The sequence below is a fragment of the Arachis hypogaea genome, chromosome 16, assembly GCF_003086295.3.
Source record: "Arachis hypogaea cultivar Tifrunner chromosome 16, arahy.Tifrunner.gnm2.J5K5, whole genome shotgun sequence".
Lineage (NCBI taxonomy): Eukaryota > Viridiplantae > Streptophyta > Magnoliopsida > Fabales > Fabaceae > Arachis > Arachis hypogaea.
Window position 1 is genome coordinate 90,979,003 of NC_092051.1, and position 16,783 is coordinate 90,995,785.

The window sequence follows — 16,783 nt, forward strand, 5'->3', positions numbered from 1 at the left end:
GATGGATTCTGCTCAGAACTCTCTGTCTGTTGCTGAGTGGATGATGGAAAAGGCTTGCTATTGCTAAACCTGTTTCTTCCACCATTATTAAAGCCTTGTTGAGGCTTTTGTTATTCCTTCCATGAGAAATTTGGATGATTTATCCATGAGGGATTATAGGTGTTTCCATAGGGTTCACCCATGTAATTCACCTCTGCTATTGCAGGGTTCTCAGGATCATAAGCTTCTTCTTCAGAAGATCTCTCTTTAGTACTGTTGGATGATTCCTTCAATCCATTCAGACTCTGAGAGATCATATTGACTTGCTGAGTCAATATTTTATTCTGAGCCAATATGGCATTCAGAGTATTAATTTCAAGAACTCCCTTCCTCATAGGCGTCCCATTATTCACAAGATTCCTTTCAGAAGTGTACATGAACTTGTTATTTGCAACCATGTCAATGAGTTCTTAAGCTTCTGCAGGCGTTTTCTTTAGGTGAATGGAATCACCTGCAGAATGGTCCAGTGACATCTTTGATAGCTCAGACAGACCATCATAGAATATATCCAGGATGGTCCATTCTGAAAGCATGTCAGAAGGACACTTTTTGGTCAGTTCCTTGTATCTCTCTCAAGCTTCATAGAGGGATTCACCTTCTTTCTGTCTGAAGGTTTGAACATCCACTCTAAGCTTGCTAAGCTTTTGAGGAGGAAAGAACTTGGCTAAGAAAGTCATGACCAGCTTATCCCAAGAGTTCAGGCTATCTTTAGGTTGAGAGTCCAACCATACTCTAGCTCTGTCTCTTACAGCAAATGGAAAAAGCATAAGCCTGTAGACCTCGGGATCAACCCCATTGGTCTTAACAGTATCACAGATCTGTAAGAATTCAGTTAAGAACTGAAAAAGATCTTCGGATGGAAGTCCATGAAACTTGCAGTTCTGTTGCATCAGAGAAACTAATTGAGGTTTAAGCTCAAAATTGTTTGCTCCAATGGTAAGGATTGAGATGCTTCTTCCATGTAAATTGGAATTAGGTGCAATAAAGTCACCAAGCATCTTCCTTGCATTATTATTATTTTCGGCTGCCATCTCCTCTTTCTTTTTGAAAATTTCTGTAAGGTTGTCTCTGGATTGTTGTATTTTAGCTTCTCTTAGTTTCCTCTTCAGAATCCTTTCTGGTTCAGGATCTGCTTCAACAAGAATGTTCTTGTCCTTGCTCCTGCTCATATGAAAAAGAAGGGAACAGAAAATAATAATAGGGATCCTTTTTACCACAGTATAGAGGTTCCCTTGTGTGAGTAGAAGAAAAGAAGAAAAAGAATGAAGAAGAGAAGAATTCGAACTCAGAGGAGAAGAATGGGTTTGAATTTTTGGGTGAGGAAAATTGTTAGTAGATGAATAAATAAATAGAAGGAGATGAGAGATAAGAAAGGAATTCAAAAATTAAACAAAATAAAATAAAAATATTTTAAAATTAAATTTAAAATTCAAAAATTAAAATTGAAATTAAATTAAAATTAAAACAATTAGTTAATTAAAAAGGAATTTTTGAAAAAAAGAGAAGGAATTTTCGAAAATTAGAGGTAAAGAATTAGTTAGGCAGTTTTGAAAAAGATATGATTGAAACAAAAAGATATGATTGATTAAAAGAGATTTGAAAATCAATTTTGAAAAGATAAGAAGTTAGAAAAGATTTTGAAATTGATTTTGAAAAAGATGTGATTGAAATTTATTTTGAAAAATATTTGAAAAAGAAATTTAAAAAGATTTGATTTTGAAAATTAAAGTTGATTACTTGGCTAACAAGAAACTAAAAAGATATGATTCTAGAGTTTAAAGATTGAACCTTTTTTAATAGGCAAGTAACAACTTTGAAAAATTTTGAATCAAAACATTAAATGCTAATAAAATTTTCGAAAATTAAGAAATAAAATAAGAAAAAGATTTTGAAAATTAATTTGAATATTTTCGAAAAAATGAAAAAGATTTTGAAAAATTTTAAAAAGGAATTCGAAAATATGAAAAGAAAATTGAAAAAGATTTGACTTTGAAAAAGATTTTGAAAAAGATAAGATTTTTAAATTGAAAATTTGATTTGACTCATAAAACAACTAGATTTTAAAAAAAATTGAAAAATTCAACTCAAATTTTCGAATTTGATGAGTGAAAAAGGGAAAGATATTTTTTTTTATTTTTGAATTTTTAATGATGAAAGAGAAAAACACAAAATTGAAACAAATCATGAAAATTATGAATCAAAACACCTAATGCATGCAAGAACACTATGAATGTTAAGATGAATACCAAGAACACTTTGAATGTCAAGATGAACGCCAAGAACTTATTTTTGAAAAATTTTCAAGAAAAGAAAACATGCAAGACACCAAACTTAAAAATTTTTATTCATTAGGCATTAATGTTTCAAGAATGCATATGAAAAACAAGAAAAGATACAAAACAAGAAAATATAAAGATCAAACAAGAAGACTGGCCAGGAACAACTTAAAGATCATGAAGGATATATGATGAATTTTTGAAAATTCTTGAGAAAAACAAACACATGCAAGACACCAAACTTAAAAATTGACTCTAGACTCAAACAAGAAACACAAAAATATTTTCTGATTTTTTGATTTTGTTAATTTTTTTGTTTTTTTTTTCAAAAATTATTTTGGGAAAAACGAAAAAGAAGAAATATTTTTTTTGTATTTTTTGAAAATAAGAAATAAAAAGCTTAAAATTAAAATAAAATTACCTAATCTGAGCAACAAGATGAACCGTTAGTTGTCCAAACTAGAACAATCCCCGGCAACGGCGCCAAAAACTTGGTGCACGAAATTGTGATCATCAATGACGCCAACAACTTGGTACGCACAATTGTAATCTCAACTCTTTATCACAACTTCGCACAACTAACCAGCAAGTGCACTGGGTCGTCCAAGTAATAAACCTTACGTGAGTAAGGGTCTATCCCACGGAGATTGTCGGCCTGAAGCAAGCTATGGTCACCCTGTAAATCTCAGTCAGGCAGATTCAAATGGTTATGGTGAATTGATAATAAAAAAAGATAAATAAAATATAACTAGGATAGAGATACTTATGTAATTCATTAGTGAGAAATTCAGATAAGCGTATAGAGATGCTTTCGTTCCTCTGAACCTCTGCTTTTCTTCTATCTTCATCCAATCATTTCTACTCCTTTCCATGGCAAGCTTTATGTAGGGCATCACCGTTGTCAATGGCTACATCCCATCCTCTCTGTGAAAATGGTCCAATGCGCTGTCACTGCATGGCTAATCATCTGTCGGTTCTCGATCATACTGGAATAGGATTTACTATCCTTTTGCGTCTGTCACTATGCCCAGCACTCGCGAGTTTGAAGCTCGTCACAGCCATCCCTTCCGAGATCCTACTCGAAATACCACAGACAAGGTTTAGACTTTCCGGATCTCAAGAATGGCCATCCATGGATTCTAACTTATACCACAAAGATTCTAATATCTCAGACTCGGTCCTCTGTATTAGATATCTAAGAGATACTCATTCTAGCTTGTTTGCATGTAGAATGGAAGTGTTTGTCCGGCACGCATTCATGGGTGAGAATGATGATGAGCGTAACATAATCATCGCATTCATCATGTTCTTGGGTGCGAATGGATATCTTAGAGAAGGAATAAGCTTGAATTGAATAGAAAAACAGTAGTACTTTGTATTAATTCATGAGGAACAGCAGAGCTCCACACCTTAATCTATGGAGTGTAGAAACTCTACCGTTGAAAATACATAAGTGATAAGGTTCAGGCATGGCCAAATGGCCAGCCCCCAAACGTGATCTAAAGATCAAAAGATAATCCAAAGATGTAAATACAATAGTAAAAAGTCCTATTTATACTAAACTAGTTGCTAGGATTTACAGAATTGAGTAAATGATGCAGAAATCCACTTCTAGAGCCCACTTGGTGCGTGCTTGGGCTGAGCATTGAGCTTTACACGTGTAGAGGCTTCTCTTGGAGTTGAACGCCAGTTTGTAACCTATTTCTGGCGTTTAACTCCACTTTGCAACCTGTTTCTAGCGATTAACTCCAGAATGCATCATGGAACTGGGGTTGAAGCCAGTTTGCATCATCTAAACTCGAGAAAAGTATAGACTATTATATATTTCTGGAAAGCCCTAGATGTCTACTTTCCAACGCAACTGAGAACGCACCATTTTGAGTTCTGTAGCTCCAGAAAATCTACTTTTAGTGCAGGGAGGTCAGAATCCAACAACATCTGCAGTCTTTCTTCAACCTTTGAATCTGATTTTTGCTCAAGTCCCTCAATTCCAGCCAGAAAATACCTGAAATCACAGAAAAGCACACAAACTCATAGTAAAGTCCAGAAATGTGATTTTTATTTAAAAACTAATAAAAATATACTAAAAACTAACTAAATTATACTGAAAACTATGTAAAAACAATGCCAAAAAGCGTATAAATTATCCGCTCATCACAACACCAAACTTAAATTGTTGCTTGTCCCCAAGCAACTGAAAATCAAATAGGATAAAAAGAAGAGAATATACTATAAATTCCAAAATATCAATGAAACTTAGCTCCAATTAGATGAGTAGGACTTGTAGCTTTTTGCCTCTTGAATAGTTTTGGCATCTCACTTTATCCATTGATGTTCAGAAAGATTGGCATCTATAGGAACTCAGAATTCAGATAGTGTTATTGATTCTCCTAGTTTAGTATGTTGATTCTTGAACACAGCTACTTTATGAGTCTTGGCCGTGGCCCTAAGCACTTTGTTTTCCAGTATTACCACCGGATACATAAATGCCACAGACACATAACTGGGTGAACCTTTTCAGATTGTGACCTAGCTTTGCTAAAATTCCCAGTTAGAGGTGTCCAGAGTTCTTAAGCATACTCGTTTTGCTTTGGATCACGACTTTAACCGCTCAGTCTCAAGTTTTTCACTTGACACCTTCACGCCACAAGCACATGGTTAGGGACAGCTTGGTTTAGCCGCTTAGGCCAGGATTTCATTCCTTTAGGCCCTCCTACTCATTAATGCTCAAAGCCTTGGATCCTTTTTACCCTTGCCTTTTGGTTTAAAGGGCTGTTGGCTTTTTCTGCTTGCTTGTTCTATCTCTTTTTTTTCGCAAGCTTGTATTCACTGCTTTTTCTTGCTTCAAGAATTAATTTTATGATTTTTCAGATTATAAACGACATTTCTCCTTTTTCACTATTCTTTCAAGAGCCAACAAATTTAAAATTCATAAACTTCACTATCAAAAATTATGCACTGTTCAAGCATTCATTCAGAAGACAAAAAGTATTGCCACCACATATAAATAATTTGAATTTTTCTTATTAAGAACTCGAAAATAAAATTGCCTCCTTACTCTAAAAAAATCTGCCATTTTATTCATGTTTAATGATGATGAGAAAAATAAATTATACCTTAATTGAAGACAATAAGAAAATAAAATTAAAGATACTAATTACTATTATTCATATGACTCCTAAGGTAGATCTCTAATAGCAAAAGTTATCACAGAGTTAAGATTAGGAATCAACAACCTTTATCTTGGGAGATGGATGCTCCTTCAATCTGTGGGGTGTCTGGCCCTTCAAGAGACAGCTTGTGGCGCTTCAGCTCCTGTAGTTCACGCCCTTACTTCTCTTCTTCCTTCAGCAGTTTGCAGAGCATGTTATTTTAAGTTTGCTACTCTTCTTTCAGTTGATCCATAGCTTCTTGCAACTTGGTGACAGATGCTTCTAGGCGGGTCCAGTAGTCAATTTGAGGGATTTCTGGGAGGAACTCCTGTGCCCTCTTTTTGATGGAGTTATCCTGCACTTGTTGTCCTTTCATTAACTTTTTGGTGATTGGGTGCTCGACTGAGATATACTCATCTACTCCCATCTTCACCCCAGCATCTTTACATAGCAGAGATATTAGGCTTGGGTAAGCCAATTTGGTGTCAGTGGAGTTCTTGTTTGCAATTGTGTAAAGCTCACAAGAAATCAGATGATGAATCTCCACTTCGTTTCCCAGCATAATGCAGTGGATTATCACTGCTCTTTTGATAGTGACTTCAGAGCGGTTGTTGGTGGGCAGTATAGAACGCCCAATGAAGTCCAGCCAGCCCCTAGCAATTGGTTTGAGGTCTCCTCTCTTGAGTTAATTTGGGACTCCCTTTGTATTGGTTATCCACTTGGTTCCATGGATGCATATGTCCTCTAGAACTTGGTTTAAGTGCTTATCTAATCTCACTATTCTCCTATTAAAGGATTCTGGATCATCTTGTAGTTGAGGTAGCTTGAAAACCTCTCTTATTTTATCCTGGTGGAAGTAAATAACCTTCCCTCTGACCAAGGTTCGAAAGGTATAGAAGGCGGCTCCTGTTAATCTCTGCTTATCTGTTTGCCACAGATTTGAGTAGAATTCCTGAACCATGTTTCTACCCACCTTTGTCTCAAGATTAGCCAGAATTTCCCAGCCTCTTTTTCGAATCTACTCTTGGATCTCCGGATATTCGTCTTCTTTCAGATCGAATTTAACTTCCGGGATCACTGATCTTAGACCCATTATTTTGTAGTAATGGTCTGCATGTTCTTTGGTTGAGAACCTCTCTTGATTCCAAAGTGGTTTTGGAACATTCTCCTTTTTGCCTCTTGAAGTGGTTTGTTTTCCTTTTGGAGCCATGATCTTAGTGAGTCTTAGCTCAGTGATCACGAAAAGCACACCAAACTTAGAGGTTTGCTTGTCCTCAAGCAAAAGAAAGGAAAGGAGAGGAATAGAAGGAGAGACAAATTCGAATTGTGGAGGAAAGGGGGTGGCCGAATGTGAATTTAAAGAGGAGGGGGTGGGTTCGAAAATTTTGAAAAAGATATGCTAGGGGATATGATTTGTAAAAAGATAATTATGATATGCAAAAGATATAGTTTTAAAATTGAAAAGATAAGAGAGAGATTTGAAAAAGATTTGAAAAGAATTTAAAAAGATAGTTGAGTTTTGAAAAAGATTTGAAAAGAAGTTGAAGAAGAATGAAGAAAGATTTTTAGCCTTGAAATTATTTTGAAATTGAAATTGAAAAATGAGAATTTGTAACATGTTCATGCAAGAAATCATGGATAGAAATATGAAAATTTGAGAAAAATTGAAGTGAAAAACCAACTTCCTCCCCTCCACACTTCTGGTGTTAAACGCCCATTTGTTGCTTGTTTTGGGCGTTTAACGCCCAGCCAGGTACCCTGGCTGGCGTTAAACACCAGAAATCCTTTGTCACTGGGCGTTTTTCTAAATGCCCAGGATGCTGCAATTCTGGCATTAAACGCCCAGTAGATGCTTCTTTTGGGCGTTTAACGCCCACAATTCCCTTTACTGGCATTTTTGTGCCAGTGAGCTCATTTTCTCTGCTTTATGCTCTGAATTCTTCTGTAACTCTGTGAACTCCTGCAATTGTTAATCATTCTTAAAGATAATTTATATAAAACTCATATAACTATTATTTGCATAACAAATAAACATTGCTAATGGCTGGGTTGTCTCCCAGCAAGTGCTTCTTTATTGTCTTTAGATGGACTTTACTGAGCTTTAATCTAGTCTCAGCTTTGAGCATTCTTGCTCAACATTACCTTCAAGATAATGCTTGAATCTCTGTCCATTAACAATGAACCTCTTATTAGAGTTAATATCTTGAAGCTCTACATACCCATATGGTGACACACTCGTAATCACATATGGTCCCTTCCACCGAGATTTCAGTTTCCCAGGGAACAATCTGAGCCTAAAGTTGAACAGTAGAACTTTCTGTCCTGGCTCAAAGACTCTGGGTGACAGTTTCTTGTCATGCCACCTTTTTGCTTTCTCCTTGTAAATTTTTGCATTTTCAAAAGCATTGAGTCTGAATTCTTCTAGCTCATTCAACTGGAGCAATCTTTTCTCTCCAGCTAACTTGGCATCAAGATTTAGGAATCTGGTTGCCCAGTAGGCCTTGTGTTCCAGTTCCACTGGAAAATGGCATGCTTTCCCATACACAAGATGGTATGGAGAGGTCCCTATAGGAGTCTTGAATGCTGTTTTGTATGCCCACAGAGCATCATCCAAGCTTTTTGCCCAATCCCTTCTACGGGTAATTACAGTCCGTTCCAGGATTCTTTTTAGTTCTCTATTAGAGACTTCAGCTTGCCCATTTGTCTATTGATGATATGGAGTTGCTACTTTGTGGCTAATTCCGTATCGGACCATAGCAGAGTAAAGCTGTTTATTGTAGAAGTGAGTGCCCCATCACTGATTAGTACTCTAGGGACACCAAACCTGTTAAAGATATGTTTCTGGAGGAACTTCATCACTGTCTTAGTATCATTAGTGGGTGTTGCAATTGCCTCTACCCATTTAGATACATAGTCTACTGCCACCAGAATATACGTGTTTGAGTATGATGTTGGGAAAATCCCCATGAAGTCAATACCCCATACATCAAACAACTCAATCTCCAAGATCCCTTGTGAGGCATGGCGTAACCATGAGGCAGATTACCAGCTCTCTGGCAACTGTCACAGTTATGTACGAACTCTCGGGAGTCTCTATAGAGAGTAGGCCAGTAGAAGCCACATTGGAGAACCTTGGTGGCTGTTCGCTCACCTCCGAAATGGCCTCCATATTGTGATCCATGGCAATGCCATAAGATCTTCTGTGCCTCTTCCTTGGGCACACATCTATGGATTATCCCATCTGTACATCTCTTAAACAGATATGGTTCATCCCATAAGTAGTACTTTGCATCAGAAATCAATTTCTTTATTTGCTGCCTGCAGTACTCTTTGGGTATGAATCTTACAGCTTTATAGTTTGCAATGTCTCCAAACCATGGTGTTTCCTGAATGGCAAATAATTTCTCATCTAGAAAGGTTTCAAAAATCTCAATAGAGGGGGAGGACGCCCCTTCTACTGGTTCTATCCAGGACAGATGATCAGCCACTTGGTTCTCTGTCCCTTTTCTGTCTCTTATTTCTATATCAAACTCTTGTAGAAGCAACACCCATCTTATGAGCCTGGGTTTTGAATACTGCTTTGTAAGTAGATATTTAAGAGCAGCATGGTCAGTGTACACAACCACTTTTGATCCTACTAAGTATGATATAAACTTGTCAATGGCATAAACCACTGCAAGCAGCTCTTTTTCTGTGGTTGTGTAATTCCTCTGCGCATCATTTAAAACACGGCTAGCATAATAAATGACATGCAGAAGCTTGTTATGCCTCTGTCCCAGTACTACACCAATGGCATGGTCATTGGCATCACACATTAGTTCGAATGGTAATGTCCAGTCTGGTGCAAAAATAACTGGTGCTGTGACCAGCTTAGCTTTCAGAGTTTCAAACGCCTGTAGACACTCTGTGTCAAACACAAATAGCGTGTCAGTAGCTAGCAGATTGCTCAGAGGTTTTGCAATTTTTGAAAAATCCTTTATAAACCTCCTATAGAATCCTGCATGCCCCAGAAAGCTTCTGATTGCCTTAACATTGGCAGGCGGTGGTAATCTTTCAATTACCTCCACTTTAGCTTGATCCACCTCTATTCCCTTGTTTGAAATTTTATGCCCAAGGACAATTACTTCAGTCACCATAAAGTGACATTTTTCCGAGTTTAAAACTAGGTTGGTCTCTTGGCACCTTTTCAGAACAAGAGCTAAATGGTCAAGGCAGGAGCTGAATGAGTCTCCAAATACTGAGAAGTCATCCATGAAGACTTCTAGAAATTTCTCTACCATATCAGAGAAGATAGAGAGCATGCACCTCTGAAAGGTTGCAGGTGCATTGCACAGACCAAAAGGCATCCTTCTGTAGGCAAATACTCCAGAAGGACATGTGAATGTTGTTTTCTCTTAGTCCTGAGGATCTACTGCAATTTGGTTGTAACCTGAATAGCCATCCAAAAAGCAGTAATATTCATGACCTGCTAGTCTTTCTAGCATCTGGTCTATGAATGGTAAAGGAAAGTGATCCTTCCTGGTGGCTGTATTGAGCCTTCTGTAGTCAATACACATACGCCACCTTGTAACTGTTCTTGTAGGAACCAATTCATTCTTTTCATTATAAATCACTGTCATGCCTCCCTTCTTGGGGACAACTTGGACAGGGCTTACCCAGGGGCTATTAGAAATAGGATAGATAATCCCAACCTCCAGTAACTTGGTGACCTCTTTCTACACCACCTCCTTCATGGCTGGATTTAGCCGCCTCTGTGGTTGAACCATTGGCTTAGCAACGTCCTCCAATAGGATCTTGTGCATGCATCTTGCTGGGCTGATGCTCTTAAGATCACTTATGGACCACCCAAGAGCTATGTTGTGTGTCCTTAGCACTTGAAGTAGTGCTTTCACTTCCTGTGGATTTAAAGCAGAGCTTATGATCACCGAAAAAGTGTTACCTTCTCCCAGAAATGCATATTTTAGGGATGGTGGTAGTGGTTTGAGCTCGGGTTTAGGAGGTTTCTCCTCTTGCTGAGGAATTTTTAGAGGTTCTTTTATTTCCTCTGGTTCCTCCAAATCAGGCTGAGCATCTTTAAAGATGTCCTCTAGCTCTAATTCGAGACTCTCAGCCATGTTGATCTCCTCTACTAGGGAGTCAATAATATCAACACTCATGCAGTCATTTGCTGTGTCTGGATGCTGCATAGCTTTGACAGCATTTAACTTGAACTCATCCTCATTGACTCTCAGGGTCACTTCCCATTTTTGGACATCAATGAGGGTTCGTCCAGTTGCTAGGAAAGGTCTTCCTAGAATGAGAGTTGCACTCTTGTGCTCCTCTATTTCCAGCACTATAAAGTCAGTGGGAAAGGCAAATGACCCAACCTTGACAATCATGTCCTCAATTATGCCTAATGGATATTTAATGGAGCCATCAGCAAGTTGAAGACATATTCAGGTTGGTTTGACCTCTTCAGTCAAGCCAAGCTTTCTGATAGTGGATGCAGGGATTAGATTGATACTTGCCCCAAGGTCACATAGAGTTGTCTTGGTACAAGTACCCTCTAATGTGCATGGTATCATAAAGCTTCCTGGATCCTTAAGCTTTTCTGGTAAGCTTGTTAGAATGACTGCACTGCATTCTTCAGTGAGAAAAACTTTTTCTGTTTCTCTCCAATCCTTCTTATGACTTAAGATCTCTTTCATGAACTTAGCATAAGAGGGTGTTTACTCAAGTGCCTCTGCAAATGGAATCTTTATTTCAAGAGTCCTGTGATAGTCTGCAAAGAAGGCAAATTGTTTATCCTGTTCCGCTTGGCGGAGTTTCTGAGGATAAGGCATTTTGGCTTTATATTCTTCAACCTTAGTTACTGCAGGTTTAATTCCTACAGAGGCAGGTTGGGAAGCCTTCTTGAGGAAGTTATTATCAGCACTTACAAGTGTCTGATCCCTCACTGGCATTTTAACGCCAGAACTGGACATGGATTGGGCGTTTGACGCCAGATTCCTACTCTTTTTCTGGCGTTTGAATGCCTGAACTGGACATGGATTGGGCGTTTAACGCCAATTTTTCACCCTTTTCTTGCATTTGAATGCCAGACTTAGTCCTCTCTGGGCTCTTACTATCCTCAGAGGGATTTTGGGTAGTAGGTTGCTCATCCTCTGTTAGTTGTTCTTTTCTTGGCTTTCTGCTGCTTTGAGATGAGGTATTTAATGTATTTCCATTTCTTAATTGAACTGCTTGGCACTCCTCTGTTATCTGTTTTGATAACTGCTGTTTTGTCTGATTCAATTGTGATTCCATATCCTTGTTAGAATTTTTGGTTTCTTGTAGCATCTCCTTGAATTCTGCTAACTGCCTTGTTATAGAAGATAGTTGCTGATTAAATTCAGCAACTTGTTCCTGAGGACTAAAGTCAGTTGATACTGCCTTAGTTTCTTCTTTCATGGAGGACTCATTACTTATGTACAGATGCTGATTTCTAGCAACTATATCGATAAGCTCTTGAGCCTCTTCAATAGTCTTTCTTATATGTATAGATCCACCAGCTGAGTGGTCTAGAGATACCTGAGCTTTTTCTGTAAGCCCGTAGAAGAAGATGTCTAACTGCACCCACTCTGAAAATATTTCAGAGGGGCATTTCCTTAGCATCCCTCTGTACCTCTCCTGGGCGTTATAAAGGGATTCATCATCCTCTTGTTTAAAGCCTTGAATGTCCAGCCTTAGCTGTGTCATCCTTTTTGGAGGGAAATATTGATTCAGGAATTTGTCTGATAACTGTTTCCATGTTCTGATGCTTGCTGTGGGTTGGTTATTTAACCACCTCTTAGCTTGATCTTTTACAGCAAATGGGAATAGTAATAATCTATAGACATTCTGATCTACTTCCTTGTCATGTACTGTGTTAGCAATTTGCAAGAACTGTGCCGGAAACTCAGTAGGTTCTTCCTGTGGGAGACCGGAATACTGGCAATTTTGCTGCACCATGACAATGAGCTGAGGATTTAGCTCAAAACTGCTTGCTCTGATGGGAGGTATACAGATGCTACTCCCATATGCAGCAGTAATGGGGTTAGCATATGACTCTAGAGTCCTTCTAGACTGTTCATTTCCACTTTGGTCCATGATGGAAAAAAGGGAATTGATGTGAATTGCAAATAAAATATATTTTTATTTTTATTTTATTTAACTAAAAACAACCGAATAAGTAAAAAAAAAGAAATAAGATAAAATAAAATAATTAGAATCAAAAATATAAATTTCGAAAATTAAGAGAAAAAGGAAAAATAAATTCTAAAACTAAAATAATTACTTAATTAAGAAAATTTGAAAAACCTTGGATATGATTTTTGAAAAAGATTTGAATTTTGAAATTCCAAAACTAAGATAAAATAACAAATTTTTAAAATAAAATCTGAAATTTTAAAGGCAGAATTCAAAAATCAATTAAAATAAAGAGAAAACATATTTTTGAATTTAATGAAGAAAGAGAAAAACAGGAAAAATGATACAAAACTTTAAATTTTTAGATCAAAACAAAGAAAACAAACAAGGATGCTTTGAATATCAAAACGAACACTGAGAGCAACTTTTTGAAAAAAATTTTTGAAAACAGAAACACAGAGGACACCAAACTTAAAAAATTTTATATGAGAAAAGGACAAATAGGTCTCTGACCTTTTGTCCCGTGGACATTTTTGTCCCTGACCATTGAAAAATACTTTTAAGTCCCTGACCTTCACAAAACTTGGACGGATTAGTCCTTGATGGAGACATTTGGACGGATCAGTCCCTGACGGAGGCATTTAGACGGAGGGACTGATCCGTCCAAGTTTTGTGAAGGTCAGGGACTTAAAAGTATTTTTCAATGGTCAGGGACAAAAATGTCCACGGGACAAAAGGTCAGAGACCTATTTGTCTTTTTCTCAATATTCTGAGCACTAATAATTCGAAAAAAATGAAAGGAAAAATAAAAATAAAATTATGCAATTTACACCAAACTTAAAATATGAAACTAAACTCAAACAGAAGACTAAATTATGAAGTTATTGGTTTTGAAAATTTTTCGAAAATAATTAAGAAAAATAAAATAAGGATTTTAAAATTTTAACAAAAAACAATAATAGAAGAATCTAAACCAAAAAGAAAAATTTTCCTAATCTAAGCAACAAAATAGACCGTCAGTTGTCCAAACTCGAACAATCCCCGGCAACGGCGCCAAAAACTTGGTGCACGAATTGGAAATCACACTTTTCACAACTCGTACCACTAACCAGCAAGTGCACTGGGTCGTCCAAGTAATACCTTACGTCAGTAAGGGTCGATCCCATGGAGATTGTCGGCTTGAAGCAAGCTATGGTTATTTTGTAATTCTTAGTCAGGAAACTAATAATAAAAATGATTGGGTTTATGAAAAGTAATTAACATAAAATAAATAATAATTATTATGCAGTAATAGGGAACAGATTGAGGTTTTGGAGATGCTCTATTTTATGAATCTCTGCTTTCTTACTGTCTTCTTCTTCACGCACGCATGTCTCCTTCCATGGCAAGCTGTATGTTGGTGGATCACCGTTGTCAATGGCTACCATCCATCCACTCAGTGAAAATGATCCGAATGCACTGTCACCGCACGGCTAATCATCTGTCCGTTCTCACTCATGTTGGAATAGAATCCATTGATTCTTTTGCGTTTGTCACTACGCCCAACACTCGCGAGTTTGAAGCTTGTCACGGTCATCCCTTCACAGATCCTACTCGGAATACCACAGACAAGGTTTAGACTTTCCGGATCTCAAGAATGACCGCCAATAATTCAAGTCTATACCACGAAGACTCTGATTATGAACCAGGAGGCTAAGAGATACACACTCAAGCTAGTGTAGATAGAACGGAGGTGGTTGTCAGGCACGCATTCATAGGTGAGAATGATGATGAGTGTCACGGATCATCACATTCATCAGGGTGAAGTGCGAGTGAATATCTTAGAATAGAAACAAGCGTGATTGAATGAAAAACAGTAGCAATTGCATTAATTCATCGAAACACAGCAGAGCTCCTCACCCCCAATCATGGGGTTTAGAAACTCATGCCGTCAGAAATACAATGTGAAGTGTAAAAATGTCATGAGGTGCAAAGTAAATCTCTAAAAGTAGTTTTTATACTAAGCTAGTGACCTAGGTTTTCAGAAAATCAGTAGACTAAGATAGATAGTACAGAAATCCATTTCTGGGGCCCACTTGGTGTGTGCTTGGGCTGAGCATTGAAGCTTCCATGTGTAGAGACTTTTCCTGGAGTTAAACGCCAAGTTGCTGCCTATTTCTGGCGTTTAACTCCAGTTTTTATGCCAGTTCTGGCGTTTAACGCCAGAATAGGGTAAAGACTTGGCGTTAAACGCCAATTTGTATCATCAAAACTTGGGCAAAGTATGGACTATTATATATTGCTGGAAAGCCCTGAATGTCTACTTTCCAACGCAATTAAGAGTGCGCCAATTGGGCTTCTGTAGTTCTAGAGAATCCATTTCGAGTGCAGGGAGGTCAGAATCCAATAGCATCTACAGTCCTTTTTCAGCCTCTGAATCAGATTTTTGCTCAGGTCCCTCAATTTCAGCCAGAAAATACCTGAAACCACAGAAAAGCACACAAACTCATAGTAAAGTCCAGAAATGTGATTTTTGCATAAAAACTAATAAAAATATTCTAAAAAGTAGCTAGATCCTACTAAAAACTATATGAGAATACCCCCCAAAAAGCGTATAAAATATCCGCTCATCAGTCCCCACCCAGTTGGTGGTTGATTGATGACATTTACTGATGCAACATGTAAGCTATCAATCTTCTTAGCCATCTACTCAAATTGTTGCTGGATTTGCTGCTGCATCACCTTGTGTTGAGCTAGGATAGTGTCCACACCTTCCAACTCTAGTACTCCCTTTCTTTGAGCTGGTTGGCGTTGCCTTTGATGAGCAAAGAAGTATTAATTGTTTGCCACCATATCTATGAGGTTTTGGGCTTCCTCTGTTGTCTTCATTAATTGTAGTGAGCCTCCTGCTGAATGATCTAGTGCTTTCTGAGCTTTCAGAGTCAATCCTTCATAGAAATTTTGAAGGATGTCCCATTCATTGAACATTTGAGGGGGACATTTTTTAATCAAGGCTTTGTATCTCTCCCATGCCTCATAGAGAGATTCTGCATCCATTTGTGTGAAGGTTTGGACCTTTGTCTTGAGCCTGATGATCCTTTGAGGTGGGTAGAACTTGGCTAGGAACTTATTAACTACATCTTCCTAGCTAGTGATGCTTCCTTGAGAGAAGGCTTTAAGCCATTAAGCAGCCTTGTCCCTCAATAAAAATGGAAACAGCAAAAATTTGTATATGTCTGGGTGCACACCATTGGACTTCACTGTGTCACAAATACTCAAGAAAGTAGATAGATGCTGGTTTGGATCTTCTAGTGGGCTTCTTCTATAAGAGCAATTGTTCTGTACCAAAGTGATGAGTTGGGGCTTCAATTCAAAGTTGTTTGCATTGACATTTAGGGTAAGATGCTACTCCCACAATGCCTTGGATTAGCAAACGTATATGAAGCTAAAACTCTCCTCTGGGGCTAACCATTGTTGTTGGCCACTCCCACTGTTGGATTTGTTGAATTTTCCTCGATTTCTTGAAATTCTTCTTCAAAAGGCTCTTCTTCTCCAACAATTCCCTTCCCTCTTGCTTTTCTTTTTAGTCTTCTAAGAGTCCTCTCGTCTTGGTCACAGAAGATAGGGATCTCTCTCCTTGCCTCTGACATACAACAGCAAGAAAAACAAACACAGAACCAGAAACAAAAACAATTCACTCTTATTGATAGAGTGAAGTTAGTGTTAGCTTAAGCAAAAATTCAAACAGTTAATATGCTTAATAAAAATAAAATAAAATCAAAGAAAAAGTGCTTAATCTAGACCACCACCTTACTTAATCATTGTCAATCTAGATCAATCCCCAGCAACGGCGCCAAAAACTTGATGGGTTGAAATCGAATTCCAACACAAAACTTACCAGCAAGTGTACCAGGTCGCATCAAGTAGTAATTCCTCACATGAGTGAGGTCGATCCCACAGGGATTGAAGGATTGAGCAATTTTAGTTAGATGTTGAATTTGTTAAGCAAACAGTTGATGATTTGAGTGAAACTTGAATAGCAGAAGCTAAATTGCATGAAACTAAAGTGCAGAAGATTAAATTGCTTGAAACTTAAAGTGCAAGTAATGTAAATGACTGAAACTTAGATTGCAAGAAATATAAATAGCTGAAGCTTAGAGTGCAAGAATTGTAAATTACTTAAATAGTAAA

The 16,783-nt window shown here is 37.6% G+C and overlaps 1 non-coding gene across 1 annotated transcript; it reads left to right on the forward strand.

The window, feature by feature from the left end:
* The first annotated feature begins 566 nt into the window (after positions 1 to 566).
* On the forward strand, positions 567 to 674 carry LOC112760329 (small nucleolar RNA R71). Its single transcript, XR_003180775.1, has one exon. It is a non-coding gene; the product is annotated as a small nucleolar RNA R71 (small nucleolar RNA).
* Positions 675 to 16,783: the final 16,109 nt, after the last annotated feature.